Genomic DNA, 20082 nt, shown 5'->3' with positions numbered 1-20082 from the left:
GCGGACTCTCAACCACTGCGCCACCAGGGAAGCCCCACTTACATCTTTTGAGGCAGGCAAGTGACAGTGCCCACAGGACTAGCCATGACTCTCATGACTCTCATTGGGGCCATCTCTTTGTCCCAGAACACTTTGCTAGCTCTAGTGCGCTGGATGAATAGTCTGTTTGAAACAACTACTTATTTAGCTCAGGGCTGAATTCAGGGAAGGTAGTAGCTGAATGACACTTAGCACTGCCTTTGACAGAGAATGAAGGAATTAAAAACTAACTAAAAAAAAGTAACATCAAAAAATAGCAAAGTCTACTGACAGATCTCTAGCATTTGGAGTTTTGAAATTTCTATTTCACACTTAAAAGAACCAAAGTAATGTAGAGCCTTAAAGAAGTTAGTTATCGCTACATTATCTCTAAATTTGGTACTTTTTTTTTTTTTTGGTACGTTTTTAAATGACCTTGACTTAGAAAAATTGTGTTCAGTTAGGTTTATTTCTGAAATCCCGTTTTCCTTCAATATATTGGGCTGGCCCAAAAGTCCATTCGGGAACCTGAACAACACAATACATCAAAACATAAGCTCCTGGAGGACAAAAGTCTTCTTTATATGTTTGTCTCTATATTCCAACTGTCTAGGATAGGGCTTGATACGGCAGGTGCCTAAAAAATTAGTTAAATGAACTAATAAATGAAGGGAACTTCTCTTTTGTCCCCAGTAAGCTGCTATTGTCTATATTTTGATTTTATGACAAGATCTAAAATCACTTGAATGAAGGTATAAATGGCTGAACAGTAGTTTAAAATAATTCCCTTACTAAGGGTATATTATTTGCCTTGGTAATGTAGTATGTTATTTTGTTTCTAATGAAAATTATAAAATATGATAAAGATGCTGAACTTTTAGTTATAAGCCAACACTATATATGTGTATATTTATTACATGAAAGCATAAATGTAGAATAGTTCCCAGATGTTAAAAACAGGTTGGGAGTGGGACAAAAAAAGGGAAAGAGAAATTTTGATATGGTAATATTTTTCTTCACTCCATAAAAAGACAATTAGAGTTAGATAAAAATATTTTTGCTAAGTTGTCGTCTTAGAATACGTTCACAGAATACAAAAGCACATTTCAGCCTATTTTATAGGTAAGTTTCTCATGACATTAAAATAAAAATTAAAGCATAACACATTTGTATTCTGTCTCTGGCATTGTGATGTGTGCTATTAACTTCTTGTGAAAAGCTGCAGAGTGGATTGAGTTAGAGGGAGAGATCTGAGCTCCTCGTTTGACTAATGAGTCATCATCCTTTAGCATCTGGAAGGTAGAGGGGACCATTTCTCCCATATCGATACATATTTTCAAGGAGAATATAGAATGAAACAGTGCTCAGATGTTTGGGGCAAAAGGGAATCTATATTTTTGGCTTCTGTAAAAACATTTTTATAAAGCCAAAATATTCTGCATTTAATTTTTAAAGTTACAGCTGGCTTTTCATGTCACCACAAGTCCCCAGTTCCTCTTCATCCTTGCCCCATCATATGTACACAGAGACACCCAGATACACGGCAGCCACGGCAAACATATACTGTTTGAAGTAACCTTGTTAATCTTTCCAAAACCCAGTGTCTTTAATCACTGTTTCTCCTTTGAGTTTTTGAGTGGCTTTTTATTGCTGCTGATGTTAAGCCCTATTAACACTTAATAAGTAAAATGGCCTTTCAAATTTAAGTAATTTCTTTGATTTTTCAAATCATATAGAGAAAATGATGAATAAAGGGGAATTTGGTGAAATTTACTGTGTTTCAAAAGTCACTTTTAGAGGTACTCTTAGTACCTGATTGAAATTATTTGTTTAAAAATAGCTTACATAAGTAAATATTGAAATGAAAAAGTGTCAAGCAGCTACTTGACTAAAGTCATATTTCTATGACTTTCAAGTTTGTAAAAGTACATTTCAAGTCCAAATAAATAGCTTCGTTCATGTGTTTGGCAGAAAACGCTCAAATTTTCTGATTTGGCTGAGAAATTACAGAAATTCCTCTTTTTGAGCCCATTGCACTCAGATAATATTGCCATTGTCTTTATTTGATTTGTATTTTTTAAAAAACCTGAAACCATTGCTTTTCCCCCTTGGCCGCACTGCACGGCATGCAGAACTTCCCAGACCAGGGATCGAACCGTGCCCCCTACAGTGGAAGTGCAGAGTCCTAACCATTGGACCACCAGGGAAGTTCTGCCATTGTCTTTAGAATGGTCCACTCACAGCACCCCAGCATTTCACCACTGGGTTACACAACATGACAGTGCCTCTCCTGGACACTCATTTTTTTTTTTTTTTATTCTGGGCCTTTGCCTATTCCATGCATTTCTTCAATTTGTTTGTTGACTGTTAACTATTCCCCAGGAATAAGGTGTCATCTAAGATCTGGCCCAAATGTCTCTTTCATGGTAAAGGTTTACCTGACCTGCCCGAAAGGATTAAAGGAGAAGGAAGAGTGGAAACTAGATTTTCTGAGCCTGGATTGATGGTTGCTGGACAACCTGGAGGAGGGTGTGCATTGCATTGTTCAGCTAGAAATATGTCCTTCCATTGTTTTCCCTCTCAGCCGCATTTCTTGAGCGTAGTATCTTTTTAAGGAAAAAGAGACACATAGCAAAGAGTAGTAGAAAAAAAGTTAAGGAATTTAAAAATAGATTTGTGTGGGTTGTCATAGGATGAAATGTATTGTATGTCTGTAAATAAATTAGATATGTTAATGTCAGAAGTCTAACCCTTGTAAGTTTAAAGGTTTTTTAATGTACTTTCTATAGTATTTTATTTTTGTTATTCTTAGCCCTATGGTAAATGTCTTTAAAATAGCTCTGCCTATCTCAGTGAGCTGAGAGGAAAAATAAAAAAATGGATAAAGAAAATGTGATGTGTGTGTGTATATATATATATATATATATATATATATACATGTGTATATATATCTATATATCACATTTTCTTTATCCGTATATATGTGTATACATATATATATAGGTAAAGGAATATTATTCACCATACAAAAGAAAGAAATCTTGCCATTTGCAAAAACATGGATGGACCTTGAGGGCACTATGCTAAATGACTTAAGTCAGAGAAAGACAAATACTGTATAATCTCACTTATATGTGGAATCTAAAAAGAAAAAATACATGTAAAGAACAGACTGATGGTTGCCAGATGCTGGTGGAAATGGGTACAGTAGTCAAAAAAGTACAAACTTCCAGTTATAAGATAAATAAGTTCTGAGGATGTAAGGTACACCATGGTGACCATAATTAACAATACTGTATTGTATATTTGAAGTTGCTAAAAGTAGATCGTAAAAGTTCTCATCGCAAGAAAAAAATTCTGTCACTATGTGAGGTGATAGATGTTAATTAAACTTATTGTGCTAATCATTTATCAAATAATTATGCTGTACATCTTAAACTAATGCAGTTATATGTCACTATATTGTAATAAAAATGGAAAAATAAATAAATTAAATAAATTTGGCATTTTCCACACTCCATCTCCCACTAAAAAAAAAAGTGTTTTTTTGGTCCCAGTTTACTTGAAAGACAGAGGCTGTCACAATGACCTTTTCTGTGTTACAAACCTACTTAAAACTTAATGGTGTGAAACAGCCATTTTGTAAAGCTGATGGATTCTGTGGGTTGAGAATTCAAACAAGGCACTGCGGGGATGGCTTGTCTCTGTTCTAGGATGTCTAAGGCCTCAGCTGGGAAGACTTGAAGGCTGAGGCTGACTTCACCAGTGTCTAGAGGCTGAAATCACTGTACGCTGAAATCCTTCACTCGCAGGTATAGTACTTGGGCTGAGATGAGCAGAAGGCTGGGCTCAGCTGGGACATAGCCTGGGGCACCTCCACATCTACCCCCCCCCCCCCACCATGTGCCTCGGGCTTCTTACAGCAGGGCTCTGTGTTCTGAGAGGTGGTGACCCCAGAGGCACCTGGAGAAGGTATTCCAAGGGAAACAGGCAGAAAATACAGGCTTCTGGGTGTCCCAGTGCTTTATTGGCTTCAGTCATGATTTCTTTCAGAGGAGTATCAGAGAATTTGAAGACAGTTTTAAAACTGCCTTGAAACAGAATTATTCTATCCCTATAAAAGGGAGGTGGAGGAGAGACTCAAGCTGAAAAGAGAGCCCAAGACAGAAAGGGCAAAAATAAGTGGAAAAAAGGAAGGAGTTGTTTGTATAGTTGCTTGTTTCTGGCAAATGAGTCTCCATAGGAAGTGCTGATTGCTTAAACTTGGGGTAGTTCTGTGTTTTCTCTCCCTCTTTCAGTTGTTTATTAAAACTGAACTCATGACTTTCTGCTTGTCTCCATTCCTACCACTTCAAAATGAATTCTTCAAGAACTGGTTTCTATTAACCTTCACAACATCACTCTGGTACCAGTGCCCACAATCATCTGACTCTCCCTTTTCCTGGTGCCCAAGGCCAGATCTGTGAGCACGTGACCTGTGCAGTCATACGAGGCCCTCTGCTGAGAAGGGCCCAACAAACACAGGCTGTCCAAGGGTCAACTGTACTTTCTCCCTGCCTTTTGAACAGGGGCCTCCACAGTTTAGACACCATTCATTTGCACTGGGGCCCTGCAAATTTTGCATCTGACCTTGCTCGTGCCCCATGAATCTAATCAGTTTCCAAATTACAGTTCTGGAATACCTAGATCTCAAAATCTCTCCTTTTCTTTCCCTTTCCACTGTACTATCACTCCATCCCATAGTTAAGATAGTTGCCTGAGTATTTCCCTGGATTCCAATCTTCTGCCTCTATTACTCACACTTTTTTCTAAATCATATCCCTAATCATCTTATTTCCCTGATCAAAGGTTGTATTACTTTCCCTTTGAATCAGAATCCTTTGCATAATTTTCTAAGGTCCTCTATTGTCTGACTTCATTTGGCCTTGGAACTCCTGTCTCTGTTTCTCTTCAGGAAATCCATGGTCTAGTCAACCAAAGCAGTTGTTCTTTGAACTCACCAGTCTTTTCCCACTTCCAATTCCTGCCACTGAGCTTTGCACATTATATGTGCTCAAAAGTCAAGGGAATAAATGCATGGATGAATAAGTAATCATAACCATGTTTTAGTAAGAAAATCCTGTGAAGATCTGGAGAAAGTCTTTTTCACTATGCTTAAGTTTTCTCCAAAAGTTATAAAAAACAGTAAACTTCAAATCAAGGGTTTACCAAGTATGGAATAGGCAGTCTTTTTAATGGGCAATTATCACAAAAATTAACAAGATCGCAGTTACTGGATTGAACTACATTTACTGAGTGATTGGGCTTACTTTCTTTATTATATATTTCAAGCCTGGTATCTTCTATTTTGCAGGCCCTAATATAGACTAGGATAGCATACATTAAATATGCTAGTTAAACTGTTTATCGACGAAACCATAATCACTTCTCTCTAGTACTTTCATTTATTGCTTCTATATGGTATGTTCCAAAATCTATATTGTCAATCTTGGTCATCCTGCTGGATTATAGTCTGTGGTTTTCAACTGCCTTTCTGAAAAAACCTATAAGAGTGATAAACGAAAAGTCCTATGACAATTTAAAGAAAGTTGACGTAATCATGAGCTATTTATGGAGAAATGATGTTTGGTCTGAGGCCTAAAGGCTGGGTAAGAGTTTGACAAGGACAGATGAAACAGAAGAACATGAGCTAGCAACTACAATTTGTCGTGGTCCTTTATATGGCCAGAGGTCCAGTCTTTTTAGATGGTTAAGTGTGTTAAAAGGAAATAAATGTTTGGAAAGGCAAATAGAAGCCATGCATCATGGAAGAGATTGACCTCCATGACCCAACTACGTGTTGTCTATGAGAAATTCACTTTAAATATAAAGACACAGTTTAAAAGTAAAGGGATAGACAAATACCATGTTAACATTAATCAAAAGAAAGCTAGAGTAGCTCTACTAATTTCAGACAAAACAGAATTCAGAGCTAGGAAAATTATCAAAGATAAAGAAGGGCATTATATAATGATAAAAGAGTCAATTCTCCAAGAAGACATAAAAATCCTTAACATGTAGACACCTAAGAACAAAGCGTCGAAACACATGAGGCAAAAACTGATAGAACTGCAAGGAGAAAGAGACAACCCTCCTGTTATAGTTGGAGACTTCAACATAATTCTTAGTATTTGATATTTGCAAAGAATTGGTAAGAATATAGTTGAAATAAACAGTACCATCAACTAACTGGATCTACTTAACATTTATAGAGTACTTGATCCAGCTGCAGTAGAAAACACGTTCTTTCAATCTAATGTGGACTATCCACCGTGATGGTACTCATTCTATAACACTTCAACACACTTTAATAGGGAGAATAGAAATCATATAAAGTATGTTCTTAGGCCACAATGAATTAAACTAGAAAATATTAACAGAAAGTAGCTGGAAAATCCTCCAATATTAGGAGATTAAAGAGTACACTTCTAAATAACATATTTGTCAATGCAAGAGAAATTTTAAAAATATTTTGAACTAAATGAAAATAAATATATGACAATCAAATTTTGTGGGATGTAGCAAAAGCAGCCCTTTGAGGGAAATTTATATTATTAAAGGCATATATTAGAAAAGAGGAAAGGTCTAAAACCAATAATCTAAGTTTCTACCAAGGAAACTAAAAAAAAAAGAGTAATTTAATCCTAAAGCAAAAGGTAAAAAAAAATTAGAGCACAGATCAATGACATTTAAGGCAGACAATCAATAAAGGAAATCAACGAAGTAAACAGGTGAAAATACCAATAAAATTGATAAACTGCTAGCCAGGCTAACCAAGACAAAAAGGGAGAAGACAAATTACTAATATCAAAAACGAAAGAGGAGTCAATACTGATGCCTTGAACATTAAAAAGATAGTAAAGAATGTTATGAACAGCTTCTTTTTTTTTGAAATGGACCAATTACTTGAAAACACAAACTACGAAAACTCACATACAGGAGAAATAGAGCATCTGAATAAATTTTATGGAAAGGAAAGCACCAACCCCAGATGCTTTCACTGGTGAATCCCCCAACAATTAAAAGAAGAAATAATAGGAATTTTGTACAATGTCTGCCAGAAAAGAAGACATTTCTTCCTAAGTCATTCAGTGAGGCTGATATTACCCTAATATGAAGATATTACGAAAGAAAACAGCAGATCAACATATCTAGTGATCATACATGTAAAGAACCTCAACAAACTATGAGCATATAAAATGTATCATGCAGAGTACATAAAAATCAATTATCAATACCTATGCCCTCAAATATATTTAATATTCCACAAATGTTTACAAGGCTCCCGAGTAAATGAAATTTAAACACTCTGGTTTTACTTACTAACCTCCAGTAGACATCTTGATGCGCAGCTGAAATGCTCTAAACCTAAAATCACAAACAAGATACAGAAAAAGCTAAAGAAAAGAATAATATACACAAATTGGACAAATTCCCTCTATTAACTGAGAATTGGTAATAGTAATTATAAAATACGTATTTTCAGGTGCACATACTAAACTTATTTGTCTCAAAGCAGCAGATTGAAATAGATGACCCCATCTGCTTCTTTGTGCTCCATCCATTTAATTGTTATAGCTATCCCCAAAGCACAGCAGGTATTATCACGAGGCAGTTCCTATGTAAAAATGGTTAACAGTTTAACAATTGTTAAAATGAATTGTTGTCAGAAATGCAATAAAATATTGGGCAACAAGGACCTGCTTTTCAGATCACTGACTCTTTCAGTCGACCCCTCTGCTTCACTCAAACTCCCTGGTGCAGTCGAATTCATAACTCACATCTTTTCTTCTTTAATTGCTTCAAGTTGCATCTGAGACTATGATGCAAGGAGGTGTCATGCTGACCTTATCAGCCCCACATAACTTAATGGAGCAAACGATCAGTTTCTTCCCTTGCTATCTAGTCTGTTTACTCATGGATATGTCAGGGAGGTAACGTCTGCTTTTAGGATGCTTGGATTTTAGATGATATATTTGCTTTCATTAGTGAAGCCAGTTGACTGGGAGCGCCTCACAAGCATCTTGACCTGATTGTATTAAGGCAGCTTTGAAACAAAGAATACAGTTTTGAAAAATGTAAACTCAATAGTCCCATGGTTTTTATTAGACATTTTTGATCGCCTTGTGTCATTTTATAAGTATGCCTAAATGTGCTTTCAGTTGTCAATGAAACACGAAAATGTGCGTGTTCTTTTCTTTAATAAATGATAAAAGACACTGGAACCCACTCAAATAGTTCACGGAAAAAAATATCTTGATGGCAAGAATGAAAATCATGTCTACTTCAGACTAAATTTATTTGAATTTAATGAAAAATAATTAGTAGAAAGAATAGAAATCATAATAACTCTTTCAGATCAAATGTATTTGAATTTACACATGAGAAACAAGTTAAGCCAACCCTTTACAAGCATTTAAATTTGAGGTTTAATGATATTAGTATCTTTGGTTGTAATTGAATACATTTTTCTTTCTCTGTAAATTCTGGGCTAAAGTTTGTGAATGTACTAAGTGTCTTGGGAGGCCATCTGTCTATCTGGGTGAAAAATGGCTGGAACTCTCTATAGAGATTATGTCTTCACTGCATTCTGTGTAATCAGAGTTAAATTTTTCTTTCAGAGTCAAAGAAGCTCCCAAGTTTTTAATAGATATCTTAGAACTGTCCACCAGCCACCAGGAATGGTAACCCTCCTGACACTCTTTAAGGGGTCTCCACTGCCTTAAATGCCTTTTGGTTTTTTTCTGCACAGGGACATTATCTGCTGATCCTATACTTACATTTAATTGTTTTAAATTTTATTTTATTCTGTTTAGCCCAAGTTAATAGTCATTAATAATCATTTTCAGAGAAATTCATGTAGATTTATTTTACTTTATCACATTATCTTTCTGGTAACTTAGTTAATATTGACTCAAACTCTCATTAACGTTTAATGAAATGCCTAGGAGTTTCGGAAAAGAAAAGGCATAAAATGTTTTAGACTAATTGCACTGTCTTCCTCTCAGAAAGTAGCTGGGCAGATATTTTAGTAACTATAACCTGGCTATTATTAACTTCTTCAGCACAGGGTCTGAATTTTGTTCATTATATTCCTAGAAGCTAGTACAGTGAATGTCATACTTAGGGCTCATTAAATGTATTTTAATTAATTGAGCCCACCCATCAAAGAATCACCAAGATGACAGCAATAAAAGATGGCAACATATATCCTACTTGGAGAGAAAACAACACACATAGAGGTGAGCATTGGTCTGATTTTCCCTTGTGACAAAAAAAAAAAAAAAGGCTCAGAGATAGTACACTTTTAGATTTGGATATTGTACCCAAGTGAATATAGACAGTAGGCAATTTTATATACAAAACAATTAACAGGATAATGAAAACTAGACTAGTCTATGTGGTACGAAAGACACCATAAACATCGTTTGCATCTGTGAGTAAACAGCTGTTCAGCTGTAACAGTGATAGAAGATTTGCATATGGTCCTTCATTCTTGTGAGGTAATTTGCAGCTCGATTATGAATCAATGAAAACAATATATCCAGTCATTTGACAGAGGCAGTAATATGCTAAATTAATAGAATAAGAGACCTAGCCAAAAGACTAAGGTTATGTGTATGGCTGTATCAAATCTAATATAAATTGAATCCCGGGGATAATAGTCATTTCACAGATACATGAATACATTCAAGCCATCAGGATTTACAAAAATAAAATGCTAATTCAGTCATTTCAGTCACACATCTGCATTTTTTTCTTACTGAATTTTATGTCTATATATATGCCACTATCAAGATTTATTAACATTTGAATTTTGTACTTTGCTGCATATTTTTATGAAATAAATTAAACATTATATAGAAGGAGTGGATGTCACTTTTGTCCTCTTAGTCACAGTTCCTTTCCGTTATCCAAAAGTAACCCCATGTCGTGAATGTAATACCCTTTAACACATTCATATTGATACATACAGACATAGGCAGTTCATTTTATCCGTTCTCTGTGTAAACACAGCTTGTTCTCACTTTTTTATTTCAAGAATTGTTGCAATGAATAGTTCCACAAATGTCTTCTCTTATGCATGGGCAGCCATTCTCAAATATTCTAAACATTGACAAGTTGTTCCAAAGTGGTTGTACCTGATTACCTCCCATTTGCAATGTAAATGTTAGATTTCCTTTTTCTCCATAACCTCACAAAAATGTTGTTACCAAAGTTTTAAAAACAGTTTTTGCTTTTTCTTTGCATGTGAATCTGATTATTAAGCAATGGTATTTCACTACTTTTTAGATTTTTTTCTTCAATTACTACTGATGCAAATATCTTTTCATATACAATTAGCCATTGGGTTTCCTTTTTTCTGAATTGCCTTTTCAAATTCTTGGATTATTTTTATATTACCTCTTTTTTTGTCTTGGTTCTTAATCAATGCTTATCTATACTACTTGTTGTAGATATCTTTTCCCAGAAAAGTTATTCTGAAGACAGAGATGCATTCCAGATATTTAGAGCCTTCTGGCAAGACAAATGCAAGAGAAGTATTATGAATCTCCCCTAAACTTTTTTGATATAACTTTATCCTTTTTCTCTTAGAACTTAGGAAGTATATAATAAATACTGAGCATCTTCTCAAGGTTTTTTTTGGGTTGAGTTCATGTCTAAAGATGAACTGGCTACAATCTAAGGACTACTAATAAAATATCCTAATCATCTTCTTGAGATAAAATGTTCTCTTTTCTTTTATATTAAATGGATCCAGCCATTTAATAAAAAAAAATGATTAAAAGCATTCGCAGAATATTCCAGCTTGCATTCTTTTAAAAATAAATCTACTTAACTCGTTCTTACATTGTCTGTAATTACTCATATCTACTTTAGCAGCTCTTATTTAAAGTATCCAATTTGCCTTCTCTTTCAGATTGACCTTCAGAGAGATTTTGCTACTGATGAACACATTGTATGGTGAGATGTGGTCTGAAATCAGTCTCTTGACATTTGCTTTAAATAGACAAGTAAATGCTAAAAGCTATATATAAAAAAAAGGCACCATTTGGGTGAGATTCATAAATCCTAAGGAAGCCACTTTGTACAAAATATGCCGTAGACCTAGCTAGGTCTGCTGGCATCTAGTTCACGTCTCAATTTTATGTCTGTTCTTGCATTTATTGTAAACTGTCCACAAATACAAAGAACATTAAAATCTTAGAGATGATCTCTTCTTGCCCTTTCGTGTATAGAGACTCACAGTGTTGAAGTTATTTACTCAAAATTACACTGAGTCAGTGGCAGAAATGAGAAAATTTCTCTATTTCCCATTACCTTAAACTATTGGGACAACAGCCATGCCCTGGCAGAAAACACACATCCTTTTGGCATTCTTCCAAATTCAGTGTTGTCAAAGCAGTCCTTTCCAACATTTTTCACATCGTGGCACACAAAGAAAATGGTACTATTTGTAGAATACCCTGAAGTCTAGATAAGAGGCTATTTTTAGAGGCAACTAGCCTGGAGGACTCAAAGGAGGTGGTCACTGTCCCACACACTTGTAACGGATTTACCAGAGCGCACAGTTGCTTTCCACTGCTGTGTTTCCCCATTCATCCTCCTGAGGATGAGTACCTTGAGATCAGTGCCCAAGGGGTTTGGAAGGGAGTCTTACCAAGCAAAGGCTTGCTGCCCAACGCACATAGAAGCCAACACTATTGCACAAGCTTTTGAGAAAAGAAAAGGGCTTTATTGAGAATCCACTGGCAAGGAGACAGGAGGCAGGTCTCAAATCTGTCCCCTGGATCTGGGGCTTGGGTCAATCTTTTTGTTTTGTCTTGTTTTGCGGTACGCGGGCCTCTCACTGTTGTGGCCTCTCCCGTTGTGGAGCACAGGCTCCGGACGCGCAGGCTCAGTGGCCACGGCTCACGGGCCCAGCCGCTCCGCGGCACGTGGGATCTTCCCGGACCAGGGCACGAACCCGCGTCCCCTGCATCGGCAGGCGGACTCTCAACCACTGCGCCACCAGGGAAGCTCTTGGGTCAATCTTTTATGAGTTAGGAAAAAGAGGCTGGTATGCGCAAGTGCTGGCAGGGCAGGTTTCCACTGGAGGGCGTTAAACTATTTTTTCTTTTTTTAAACTCTTTGCATTGGAGAGCCATGTATCGAATGGTGGATTTCGGGCACCAGATCTTCCTGCACAAGAGACCCCTCCTTTCTGAAAAGGTTCCAGCTTTCAGGTTCCAGTAATGTTCTAGCTTTCTTGGCTCTGGGGAGGAAACACATGTTCCAAGTGTTATTTGAGGAGGGCTTTCCTCCTCTGTGCGTGCCCTGGTTACAAGACTTGCAGTTTTGGTTTTGCTGTATCTGCAAGGCAACTAGACATCCTGTTATCGACAGAGCGCGACCAGTTTGAGCTTGTCCTGTGGTTACAGGAGCCGAGGAAAAAAGAGGGCCTATTAGACATACCAAGGAGTTCTTAGTTTGGTAAATATCAAGCCATAAACATTTTTCCTTTTGTTATCTGTTACTCCTCACTTCCAAAAACTTCATCAAACAAAGAAGAATGGTAGGAATACTTGTGTGGTAATTTCGATGAATTGCTGGAGGCAAAGTGTGGGCTAGCATGAGAGTGAAACCCCCCCAGGAGCTGTTTTAGTGAGACCTCTCCACACTTTCATGAGCTTTCTCTTTAGGAATCCTACTGGGTTCTCATAGTGAAGCTCTCAGAAAGATACCCACATGTCTCTGCCAGGAAGAAGATTTGAGAAACACTCTCAGAGACTTCATGAAAAAGGCTCACTCTTGGGAGAAAGGACTTTGCCAGGGCGTGATTCTGAAACTTTACTCCAGGCAGGGGAAAGGAATCTCCCCAACTTTGCTCCCTTCTAGCTTTCTATTTCACTCCAGGAGGGGAAGAAATGACCAAACAACCAACTATATCAACAAACAAAGTATAGTTAACAGAGCTAGAGCTTTAAGAAAACAGATAGAAAATTCTGTGGCCAGGGACAGAAGCAGGGCTCAGTGGAGAGAAAATCTACACCATGGGAGGAAGGACAGAAACACCACAGCCTTGAGGTAGAGGTTCACTAATAGACTGAGGATAAAAGGAAGGTTATAGAATGCTTCTCCTTCCCACAACTTCCCACATCACCGATGGGAATCCAGTATAATAACGGTGGATTGCAGCTAAGAGATGAAAGCACAGATTCTCTCTGAGGAGCAATATATAGGGAAGCTCTAAAGCAAGAGGGAGACAAAAATTCTGACACCAGAGGACTTAACAATATCTATAGCTACAACTAACATTAAACACAGCCTAACTCCTAGCCAGTTTACAGTAAATTCTCATACTAGATACCTACTTATCTCAGTTCCTGTTACCCAATACAAGTCAGTTCTCAACAGAAAATTTACAATGTGTGACAAAAGGCAAGAAAAAACATAGTCTGAAGAGACAAAGCAATCATGAGAACCAGACTCAAATACAAAAGCTATTGGAATGATCAGACAGAATTAAATTAATAATGACTGTGATTAAAATGTTATGGGCATTAGTGAGAAAAGTAAACAACATGTTAGGACAGATGGCTAATGTATGCAGAGAGATGAAAATTATTTGATAGAATCAGAATGAAATGCTAGAAAAAAATTTAAAAGTAGCAAAAAAGAAGAATGCTTTCAATGGGCAAATAAGTAAGCATGACATTGTTGAGGAAAGAATCAGTGAACTTGAAGAAACTTCCCAAATAACATGCAAAGAGAAAAAAAGAATCTAAAAAACTCCCCCCCCCAGATCCAAACGTCCACTGACGGATAAAGAAAATTTGGTATATATACACACAATGGAATGTTATTCAGCCTTAAAAAAGAATGAAATTCTGCAAAATGCAACAACATGGATGAACTTTGAGGATATTATTGTAAGTGAAATATGCTAGTAAAAAAAAGATAAATAGGGCTTCCCTGGTGGCACAGTGGTTGAGAGTCCGCCTGCCGATGCAGGGGATACGAGTTCGTGCCCCGGTCTGGGGGGATCCCACATGCCGCGGAGCGGCTGGGCCTGTGAGCCATGGTCGCTGGGCCTGCGCGTCCAGAACCTGTGCTCTGCAGCGGGAGAGGCCATGGCAGTGAGAGGCCCGCGTACCGCAAAAAAAAAAAAAAAAGATAAATACTACTTGATTCCATTTATATGAGGTATTTAAAACAGTCAAGTTCATAGACTCAAAGAGCAGAATTGTGATTGCCAGGGGCTGGAAGTAGGGGAAATGTGGAAGTTATTAATCAATGGGCATAAAGTTTTAGTTAAGCCAGATGAATATATTCTAGAGGTCTTCTTTACAATGTTGTACCTACAGTCAACAATATTGTACTGTACACTTAAAAATTTGCTAAGAGGGCAGATTTTGTGTTACGGGTTCTTACCACAATAAAAACAAACAAACGAAAAAGGGTTAAGAATCACTTTAAAAAAAATAGAACTTTATAGCACAAAGAGTAAATCTTAAAAAAAGACATTTAGGAAGTCAGAAATCTCAGGATGGAATGCAGACATTGACAAAAGAAATAACTATACTACAGATATATATGAAACAACCTCATTGAAGACTGTGAGAGGAAAAGATGCCTACCTAAGTAACCTTGGAAATGAATGGTGATTCCAAAACTAAAAGCAAGAGGAAAGGAACATAAACTCTGTACTCTAATTGGTAAAGTTGTTTCCCAAGGTAACCATTCTCAAACCACTATACATATATAGTGGAATGGAACAATTAAGTGAATGGATAAAGGATGGTGAAAACTAGGTTTCTCACTGTTGAAATGGAAGGTTATAGACAAGCAAGGTGGAAGGCTAGAATAATCCATGTGGTACTGGGCTATAAATGGAGACATCAGTATGAGCTAATGTTTAGCTTAATATAGATACAGAAGGATATATATGTAGAAATATTTATAAATATGTGCATATACATGGATTAGTATACTCGCATACATTCCTTGTTCTTTCAGCTAAGAAGGTTTAGAATTAATGCCACTCCTAATAGCAGTTGCAGATCTCATTTTTTAATACCATTTTCCAATAAAAGGAACCAGAGCTACTTGGAGAAATGGCTGATTCTAAGGTTGGAGTAGGGAATACACAAGATGAGTGTGGAGCATTTTATAGCAAAAGAAAATAAGAAAGTGCTCCAAAAACACTTGACGATGGGAATACGTCAAGGGGCACGGGAGCCACCTGAAAGAGCTCTTGTTGGCCAAAGCTGGAACAAATTGAGCAACAAAGTTTAAAACTATGCTTATCCCCAGAATCTACCCCAGATTAATTAGGTCATCATCTCTTGGAGCAAGAGCCAGACCTTGGTAATTTTTTTATGTGCACAGCATTGAGAATCTCTATTCAGAAAGCCGGCAGGGTGTCATTCTGGTGACCACTACCAGTAAAGCTAATCACTCAGGTATTTTCTACCTCTTCCCTCTCTCCAGCTGCAAAGTTCGTTTTAATAGCATAGTGTCTATGTATTGGACATTAGAAGCCATCAATCAATATTTCTTATTACTGAATATCAGGATGTCTTTCCTAAAAAGCCAGTAAGAGAAACTATCTTTATAATTCTCACCTTAAAAATTACAATTATCTTTGTTTCTAAAAGGATACAGACAAGTCATCCTGACTATATCATATTCATAACGTGAAAGTGTCTTCTAAAAACTGGTGTACTCAGAAGTTAAAAGCTCTTACTACCACAGACTCATTAAACTTAAGCCATCCTTTAGGGAGAGAGCTGGCTTATTTCCTTCGGTTTCTTGTTTACAAACATAATGGAGATTCTGAAGTACGGTTCTGGGCTGGAGCATGGAGACCCATGGATACGGCTGTTTTGATAAACCCTTTTACTTTAGTGGTACTCCAGAGACTGAGATTTGAACCCATAACTTTTTTCTCTCTCACGGGTTCTCTCACACGTGAAAGGAACTATTTTTCTCTGGTACAACCTGTCACTTCTGGACACAAGCCAGATTAAATTATAGAGGGCAATTAAATGCTGGTTGAATCTTACATCCAATCACCACTCTCCCCTTTTTTTTTGGTCGACCATAAAGCAAAAGGAATAATACTGTACACTGAAGTTTCAGTGAGAAGAAATGAACTTTTTTATAGCCTAATTTTCACTGCTCTTTTCTTCATCTACAATTACCTCAAGGCTTGAGTTAAAATAAATGCTGTAGATGTCTAAATTCTATCAGGGTGCTAATCCTCTTTTCTATGAGATTCTCTAAAGAAAAAATGTCTCCTCTAAATAATAATTATAATTCTATATAGTATTTTTTTCTTTCTTTTTTTTTTTTTTTTTTTGTGGTACGCGGGCCTCTCACTGTTGTGGCCTCTCCCGTTGTGGAACACAGGCTCCGGACGCGCAGGCTCAGTGGCCATGGCTCACGGGCCCAGCCGCTCCGCGGCATGTGGGATCTTCCTGGACTGGGGCACAAACCCGTGTCCCCTGCATTGGCAGGCGGACTCTCAACCACTGCGCCACCAGAGAAGCCTGCTATATAGTATTAATGAAAGGTAACATTTGTTTAGCATCTCCTACATGTTGTATACATACATCATCTCAGTTAATTCTCATTTCAACCCTCTGATATAATTATCATTCCACATCCTATTCACTATCAGATCTTGCCATTTTCAGTTTTCAAAATATATAAAAAATCTGACTCCTTTCTCATCATTATCACAGTAGTCCAAGCTCTCATCATTTATTTCCTGCACCATTGAACAAACCTCCTGATCTTTTCACTGCCTCTATTCTTGTAGCCCTACAGTAAATTCTCCACAGAGCAGCAAGGGTAATCCTTTAAAATTGTTAACTTAATCATGTTGTTGTCCTGCAAATCATCTCTGATTCTAATGACTTTCCATCCCTTTAATATAAAATCTAAGGTCTGTACCTTGATATGGTAAACTAAATACCAGGATGGCTATCAAGACACGGGCTCCTGGTGTACATGTCTATTTAATCCCCTTGCCTTAAGAGTGGGTGGGGGACTTCCCTGGTGGCACAGTGGTTAAGAATCCGCCTGCCAATGCAGGTGACACAGGTTCAAGCCCTGGTCCGGGAAGATCCCACATGCTGCAGAGCAACTAAGCCCGTGCGCCACAACTACTGAGCCTGCGCTCTAGAACTGAGCTTACGAGCCACAACTATTGAAGCCCCGTGCCTAGGACCCGTACTCCACAACAAGAGAAGCCATTGCAATGAGAAGCCCACGCACCGCAACGAAGAGAAGCCCCCGCTCGCCGCAACTAGAGAAAGCCTGGGCACAGCAATGAAGACCCAATGCAGCCAAAAAAAAAAAAAAAAAAAAAAAAAAATTATTAAAAAAAAAAAAGAGTGAGTGGGACTCGTAGATGTTATGGTGGACCATCATTCTTTTGATAAAGTTACTGTACCTTTTGATATGGTAAATGTGGAGGGATTTTGCAAAAATAATCAAGATCCCAGATGAGTTGATTTTGAATCAATCACAAGGGAAATCATCACAGAGGGCCTGACTTGATCAGATAAAATCCATTTGAAGAGGGACAGGGCCCTTCTTGAGGATAATTCTTGTGCTGGCTTTAAAGAAACAAACAGCTATTTTGTGAATTGCTTATTGAGGGGGCCACCGGGAAAGGACCTGAGGGCAGCCTCTAGGAGTTGAGAACTAACAAGAAAATGAGGAAATGTCACACACGTGCATGAAAATAAATTCTGCCAATAACCTGAATGAACCTGGAAGTGGATTCTTAGGCAGTCAAGCGTTGAGATGAGAATGCAGCCTGGCCAACACTTTGACTACAGCCTCATAAGACCCTGAGCAGAGGACACAGTTCAGCTCTGCCTGGACTTCTGATCCATGGAAACTATGAGAGAGTAAGTTTGTGTTGTTTTAAGCCACTAAGTCTGTGTTTGTTTGTTACACAGCAATAGGACACTAATACACTTGACTTACACATGTGCACAGTATTAGTCTCCCTCACTAAGTCTGCTTCAACCATACTGCCTGTCTTGTTCATGCATGAATACACCAACATGATTCTACCCCAGGGACTTTGCACCTCCTCTTTCTTCTGCCTCACCTTCTTAGAGAAATCCCTTTTGACTGCCTTTAAAAAAATAATCCTTAAACCACTCTCTTTTCCAGCTTTGCTTTTCTTCTTTGTTCATATTGCTACTTGGTATTATACACTAATTTCTATAGACATGCATCAGCATGTAAGCTCCATGAGGACAGGGACTTTGTATCCTTTATACCCAAATCTGATCCTACAGAAGGCCTCAAACTATGCCCGGTGGAGAGAAAGCAGTCACAAATAAATTTTAGAGGCTAAATAATTTGTCCAAAGTTAATTAGCAGTGTATGGTAGGGTCAGGATTTGAACAATGGCCTCTCTGACTCAAAAACTTATTCTTTTTCAATTATAGAATTCAGATGCCCAAGAATCATGCAAATTGGCCCCAGAGTGAGAGAGGTGGGAAGTGAGGGGAGGAGTCTTCTATGTGATTGACTCACACTCTCCACACTGTGTGGGTTTAGTTTGCATTTTTGGGATAACTTAAAAGCAAATTAATATTATGCCTCCTTTCTCAGAAAGAAAAGGATTTTCTCATATCAGATAAAAGAATACAACCCCAAATCAAATAAATATATATTTATTAGTGACATTAATTAAGAGTAGAGATTTCCTCTAGTTGAGAGAATAGCACACACTGCAGGCAGATTTTTGTCCTAAATTTCCTTTGCTATGAAAAAGACGAAGGTTCTATCCTCCATTCACCTGCTTGGAAACAGCCCACTCAGTAGAAATTCAGAACTCATCAAGCAAATCATGGTGCCTTTGGCTTTGGAACTAAATAGAGTAGCTTCTGAAAATATCTGCTGAAGTCTCAAGCTGTAATTTGAAAACAAACATAAACAAACAATAAAACCTCTGCTTCAGCACGGTTGCTTCCTACCTGGAGAACTGTTGGAACCATGATGCAACATGGAAGGTTGAGGGCTGGGTGGTTTAGCTATTGATTATCCTAACCTTGGTAACAGCAGCTCAGATACAAAAACACTCACCGAAGCTTGGGAAGAGTAAGTTTACAGACAGACTCATCTTTCTTTTATTCTTGAGAATCTCAGTTAGTTGAAAATCTGTTACTGATTTTTTGTTTTTGTTTTTGTTTTTGGCGGTGCGCGGGCCTCTCACTGTTGTGGCCTCTCCCGTTGCGGAGCACAGGCTCCAGACGCGCAGGCTCAGTAGTTGTGGCTCACAGGCCCAGTTGCTCCGTGGCATGTGGGATCTTCCCGGACCAGGGCTCGAAGCCGTGTCGCCTGCATTGGCAGTCTGATTCTCAACCACTGCGCCACCAGGGAAGCACCCCAAGGATGTTTTGATCAAATCCTATTAAATCTACTATAATGCTTCTTCATGCATGACGCTTACTCAATTAATATGAGTAGTAAATTGGACATAAGGTGAAAGGAATTTTCAGATAAATGTTTCATCATGATAGCGATATTTTTTCACCTTCAGTTTGAAAATTCAATTAAGTAGTTTATTTTTCCTATTAATGTAAATTTGCAAAAGCTAAATATTTATGGTGTTCATATAACTTTCCATGCAAACTTTGATAATATTGTGACATTCCTTACAGAAAGACATCCTCTCTAACTTTCAGAATCCTTTCATTGGTTCCCTGGACCAGAATAAAGGGTTGTCGTATAGTAAGTCCCATGTGGAAGCATGGGAAGCCCCTCCCCCCCAACTTTTACAAGACCCCCTGTGATGGTTAATTTTATGTGTCAACTTGGCTAGGCTACAGTTCCTAGTTGTTTGGCCAAACGCCAGTCTAGGTATTTTTCGGAGGTGAGTAACATTTAAATCAGTAGACTTTGAGCTAAGCAGATTACCCTCCATAATGTGTGTGGGCCTCATCTAGGTAATTGAAGGCCTTAAGAGAAATGACTGAGAGTCCCCAAAAGAGGAAAGAACTCTGCCTTCCA

General features: G+C 37.8%; 1 protein-coding gene across 1 annotated transcript in view; it reads right to left on the bottom strand.

Annotated features, from left to right (window-relative positions):
* Positions 1 to 10086: 10086 nt before the first annotated feature.
* UFM1 (ubiquitin fold modifier 1) overlaps positions 10087 to 20082 on the bottom strand; it is a 78829-nt gene continuing 68833 nt past the window's right edge. The window contains exon 8 of the transcript XR_013824781.1: positions 10087 to 12313. The gene's annotated coding sequence lies outside the window, so the exon portion shown is untranslated. The remainder of the gene's footprint in view (positions 12314 to 20082) is intronic.

This window comes from Stenella coeruleoalba (genome assembly GCF_951394435.1).
Source record: "Stenella coeruleoalba genome assembly, chromosome: 18".
Classification (NCBI taxonomy): Eukaryota; Metazoa; Chordata; class Mammalia; order Artiodactyla; family Delphinidae; genus Stenella; species Stenella coeruleoalba.
Note: the sequence above shows the minus strand (reverse complement) of the source record. Positions and strands in the feature narration are given on the sequence as shown.